At 41.0% G+C, this 5,847-nt stretch overlaps 1 non-coding gene across 1 annotated transcript; it reads left to right on the top strand.

Annotated features, from left to right (window-relative positions):
• Positions 1-5,115: 5,115 nt before the first annotated feature.
• Positions 5,116-5,224, top strand: LOC141620380 (small nucleolar RNA R71). The gene has a single exon (XR_012531951.1). It is a non-coding gene; the product is annotated as a small nucleolar RNA R71 (small nucleolar RNA).
• Positions 5,225-5,847: the final 623 nt, after the last annotated feature.

Genomic DNA, 5,847 nt, shown 5'->3' with positions numbered 1-5,847 from the left:
TACGAATTCCAGAGATTCAATATGAATGAATCGAACCTCCAAAACCCGGGTTTGAATTGAATGACGAAAACCCGCAAATATGAGATTACTTGGGATTTAAGTCGGATTTATGACGATTTAAACATGTGGATGAATGATGGATTATATACATATGATTATTAAACTATCATGTGAACGAAGAATTAATCAAGCAAACAAAATAAACAGAAGCAAGACGAAATTTACAGAGGACGAAGAAGAAGAAAAGAAGCGAGAAGCTGCGGCGGCCCCTCACGAAGAGGCGCGCAGCAGAACTGCGCGCTCCTTCAAAAGAGCGCGCGATTGCTGCGTCTTTTCTCGACTGTTAGTCTTCTGAAAATCCGTAAAAGGAGGTTTTAAAGACGGTTTTAGAAATCGGTTTTAATGAGGTACTTTCGACATAAACCTTACATGAGTGATACGATAAAGATAAAATACAATAAATAAATAAGGATTATACACCCTCAGACTTACATGTTTGACGAAACGAGAAGGACTAAGAATATGACTAGTGATGCTCGACGCGAATGCAAAGAGAGTGCCCTCGTAAGAGGAAAACGATTGATTAATTTAAGTTGATTGAGTGTAGTTGGTCAAATTGGTCGGTCATGCAACGGAGAGGCTGGTACCCGGAAAGATCCGAGCTTACGTGGTCGGAAGTCCAAGCACGTAGGCGCCAATTAGTAAGAACAAAGTCTAGAATGTAAAGGGAGAAGAGAAGGGCGGACACTCGCGTGAGAAATATGAGGAGCGAAGGCTCCTATTTATACTAATCACGTGAAGGAATAGGGTTTCGGAGACTCTTTGGAAGTGAATCTCGGAAAGATATAAAAAAGATACGTAAATCATGCAAAGAAGGGCCTGGGAAGAGGCGCAGCAGCCACTGCGTCTCTTGGAAGAGGCGCAGCACCTGCTGCGTCTATTCCCAGGGGGTTTCCTCCTGTTTAAGAAAGATTTCCGTGTTTAAGTTATGGTAGGACGGAATTGATTCGATTATCTTTTTGAATATTACGGGATATTATTTGCCAAAAGATAAAATTTGAGAAATATGGAATAGAAATATCCGGAACATTCCAGAACATTCTGACTCGGGATTTAACAGCTATCAGAAAATGGAGACGGTTTTTGACCCGGACTCCGAATGTACTCTAATTACTGTCAAAACGACCGTATCGGGACGTAGATGACAACTAAGAGGTTGACATTAATATTTGAGCAATCACTTGACGATAATCTTATGAACTGTCACTAATCGTTCCGCGAATCAAACATGCGGCCCAATCATCACCGGGTGGCTTGCGAGGGGTGCAGAAACGAGGTGTCTACAATAGGCCGAGCTAGCAACAACGGGATCCAAATAATACGCACTTTCCAACTTCAAACTTAATGTGAACGATACAAAACAGTGCCAAATTGATGCACAATACTCACAATCTCCAACAAACTTCAACTCCCCAAAAGATATAATAACAACATGGGAGTAAAAATCGCCATAAAATAAAATTCCAATTCATGCGATTTTTCAATTCTGCAGAGCCTGGTCGACCGACCAGAGGGTGAGGTCGATCGACTGAATATCGAACTGGTTTTCATTTTTTCATAATCTGTTTCTCTTTTTTCTCCTTTTTTTTTCTTTTTTTTTTTTCAATTCTTTTCTTTCTTTCTTCCCCTTCAACATTTCACCACTCATCTCACGTAGAGCAATATAACCAAAATGCAATAAAAACATTCCCAAAACTACAAGTACTAGCTCGGATAAGGTGGCTAATTTCAGTATGTAGCTGATGGGACAAGAAGGCAATTTTGGCTATGTGGGGCTTATGGGTAAAATGAGAAAAGGAGACCTCTCCCACATGTGTCAACAAACCACAAACCGAATGCATACAGGCACTAAGCAGATCAAATTCATGTTTATGCAAATTAATGTAACATGTCTTATAAGGAGTGCTACTCACATTCCTACATGAAATCGGTCATGAATGTCACCGATTTATTAAGCTCTAATCCTTAGAAAGATTCTTGTAGTTTGCCAAAATTTTCAAGTCAAGTCTACTAGTTCAACAAATTTTGAAACGAAATTCGAGATATTGCGAAAACTTTTGCTAAAAGACGTGATAAAGTGCAAGGCTTAAGCAAATGACAGTTTATAGCAATGAATACTCCAATCAGACTCAACCTAATATGCAAAACTAAACGTGATATTTTTGGAAAATTTTAAATTTTTAATGATTATTCTGAAAAGTAAGAACAATGCATGCAGAAATGCAATAAATATGAATGCAAAACAAATGCAAATGCAGACTCAAGGATGCATTACCCTCCCCAAACCAAATCGGACAATGTCCTCATTGGACCAACTACTACCTAACAAAAAGTTAAATCGTAGCGACATTTAAGAGGGCGGTAAAAATGCAAACTAAACTTAAGGGAGATAAAATGAAATGGAGTAGGAAACTCACAAGATATAACCTCCCCAAACCAGACATGAAACGGGGGAGATAAAAGCAATCGTGATACAACAGGGATCACGAGCATACATCGTCGCGGCAACAGCAGGGGCCACAACAGAGTAGAAGCACTAGCAGTGAATCGCGTCAATATAACTCTGCAACAACTTGAGTTCTTATAAATAATCAAACAATAAGGCAAACCTCCCCAAACCAATTCCCGACAAAAGGGAATTGCAATAAATCAATTGGAAATAGGGAGGAAGAACTCAAATTAATTACCCAACAAAACATAATTAAACCAAAATAAAAGCAGCGGAAAGTGGTTTAATTTAAGCTTGAAAAATATTTGGGTAAACAAATTGGTAATTTTAATTGCAGAAATTTGTAAAACTCGGGTAAAGGATGTAGCATGTAAAAATTAAAAACAAAGGAAATAAGGAGAACAAATAAACGAGAGAGAAAAGGAGAAAAACTCCTCTATCTCGAATTGCACAGCGGCAAGAACTCGATCAAGAATCAGCAGGGCTCGATCGTGGCAATCTCCATGGAACGATTTCCTATCCTTTATCAACTCCATATTACCTGAAAATTTCACAAATATGCAAAATACAAAAATACCAATACCAAAACTTGTCCAAAGTCAACTCAAATAAAATAATTACAAAATAATTACAGCCGAATAGCACTATGGCTCAATAACAAGCTACCCCAAAGCAGGGCACTTGACCAAAAGAGGTACTTTCAGCAGTATGGACCGCTACTCTAGGCTTCCAGACAACCGGCCTGATCGGAGGAAGGGTATCTGGTGTCGCAAAATCAATGACACGCTTCTTCAATTTGCCCGGCTTATCTCTCTCAGCAGCTTGCTCGAATTCCGTCTCACTAGTATCACCAGGATCTCCTATGCCCCTCTCGCCATGACTGCAGAATGAAATAACAAAGTATGGTCCTCCAATTTGCTCCCAAGCTGGGGCGGAGGTGTCAGTACAGCAGAATATAACTCAGTAATAGCACTAGGAGGATCCGTAATAGGATCTATAGAGGATATGGCGTCACAAGGTTTGACTTGCATCGGTGCCTTATGAACGCCGGTCTGGTAAAGGGTCAAATTTTCATCCCCTACCTGCACAGTCATGGTCCTATCCCCGAAATTTATCACTGCACCAACAGTGCGCAGGAATGGTCGTCCTAAAATGATAGGAGTGTGTCGGTCTTCGGGAATATCCAAAACCAAAAAGTCAACGGGAATAAAGAATTTCCCTATCTGCACAAGTATGTCCTCTAAAGTACCTATTGGCCGTGATTGGGTACGGTCGGCCATCTGCACGGTAATATCGATGTCTGAAATTTAGTGAAACCAAGTCTCCTAGCAAGAGACAACGGCATAACACTGACACTAGCCCTTGTATCACATAGGGCGTTATCGACCAAGTGGGTCCCAATACAGCAAGATATGGAGAAACTACCCGGGTCAAATTTTTTATTTGGCAGCTTATTTTGAAGATGAGCAAAGTGCCGTCGCGATGAAGGCTACTACATGATGATCCTCTATATGTCGTTTACGTGATAAAATATCTTTCATAAACTTCATATAAGACGGTACTTGGGTAATTAAATCAGTGAAAGGAATAGTTACCTCAAGGCTCTTGACGATCTCCAAAAATTTGTCGAACTGACGCTCCAACTTTGCATTCTCCAAACGCTCCGGACACGGGATCGCAACATCGGCCGTAGGATCAGCAACCTTCGGCTTCCGTAAGTTTAAAACTTCCATCAAATCATCAATGAGTATAGAATCATGCAAATTAATTGACGGGTTTGCGTCCTGTACTGAAGACCTGGTCGATCGACTGATAGGAGTGATCGATCGACCACATATCTTTGGCGTGAAACGATTTCGATCGTAAATCGTTTCTTCAGAACCTCTCGATCGATCGACAAAGCGGTCTTGGTCGATCGACCAGTTGTGCTGGGTATGAATAGTTTCTGACCAGAAACTATTTTATCTGACGCTTCAGTCGATCGACTGAGAATGGTGGTCGATCGACCAGAAGTGCTGGCATTCAAGCTCGTGTTTGCAGCAGAATTTAAACGAGCTTCTTCATCATTTCCCGAGTCTTCCTTTGGCTTGTCGGGACTTTCATAAGAAAGGCCACTTCTGAGATTGATGGCATTGATCGTCTCAACCGGCCCTTCACATTTGCTTGAAGAATTGGCGACTTGCTTAGCCTCTATATTCTCCAATTGCTTCACAAAATTCTTTGAGGACTCAATTCCAGCTGCTTCCATATTCGCCACTTGAATCAAAAGAGTTTGGACCATTTCTCTCAACTTCGCGGTCTCATCTGAATTATGGATAGGAATTTCAAGTCTTTCCTTGGAAGCTTCAGAGGCCTCGAGCTTCTCGAGACGGGCAGTAATAGAAGTAATAAGTGTCACAACGGCACTCATTTCATCACTTTGTTTTGGCGAATTTCCACGCGAACTACCAAACTCAGCTCTATGGACTGCCATCTCCTCAATAGTGTTCCAACCTTTACTTTGACCGGTATTGTTTTGAAACCTGCCATTAGCAGCTGCATCCAAGATGACCTTGTAATCATCATATAGAGCGTTGTAAAATAGGTTGCAAAGATACCATTGCTGGAAACCATGATGAGGGACAGCTCGGACCAAACTTTTGAAACGTCCCCATGCTTCACAAAAATCTTCATCGGCTCCTTGCTGAAAACTCGTGATTTTACTCTTCAAGGCATCAGTCTTTGAAAGCGGGAAGTACTTCTTGTAGAAGGCTAGTGCTAAAGATGTCCAATCAGTGACTCCAGCTGCTACTCTATCGAGGTAGCGATACCAATCTCGCGCCGAATCCTTCAAGGAGTATAAGAACATGAACCCCTTTACTTCATCTTGAGTTACCCCCTCCGGTATAGGTATTGAACAACAATAGTCCGTGAAAATTTCCATATGTTTCAAGGGGTCTTCATCTGGTAGACCCGCGAACTGATTCGTTCCACTAAATCAATATAAGAGGAACGAAACTCGAATTTACCGGTAGAAGGGGTAGGTAACTGTTGCCCCTTTGGAAGGTGGTGCTCCTTTGGCTGAAAATTATCATATATCGTAGCCATAACTTCCAAAATGAGAGTACTCAAGTCTTCCTCTCAAAAACCTGTCCTCTAACTGTGCAAAAGCAAAACTAGAAGCAAAGGTAAGCAACGGCCTCAAGGAACAAAAGTTCCCTGAGACAAGGAAAATAAACTAAAATAAAGCAAACAGAATTACACCGTCTCCCCGACAACGGCGCCAAAATTTGATACCGTCGTTTAGTATCAAAATTTAAATTTATAAAACCGAACTAAACTAACAAAAGCTAGTGGTA

This window comes from Silene latifolia, chromosome 1 (genome assembly GCF_048544455.1).
Source record: "Silene latifolia isolate original U9 population chromosome 1, ASM4854445v1, whole genome shotgun sequence".
Taxonomy (NCBI): Eukaryota; Viridiplantae; Streptophyta; class Magnoliopsida; order Caryophyllales; family Caryophyllaceae; genus Silene; species Silene latifolia.
This window is presented reverse-complemented; position numbering and strand designations above follow the sequence as displayed.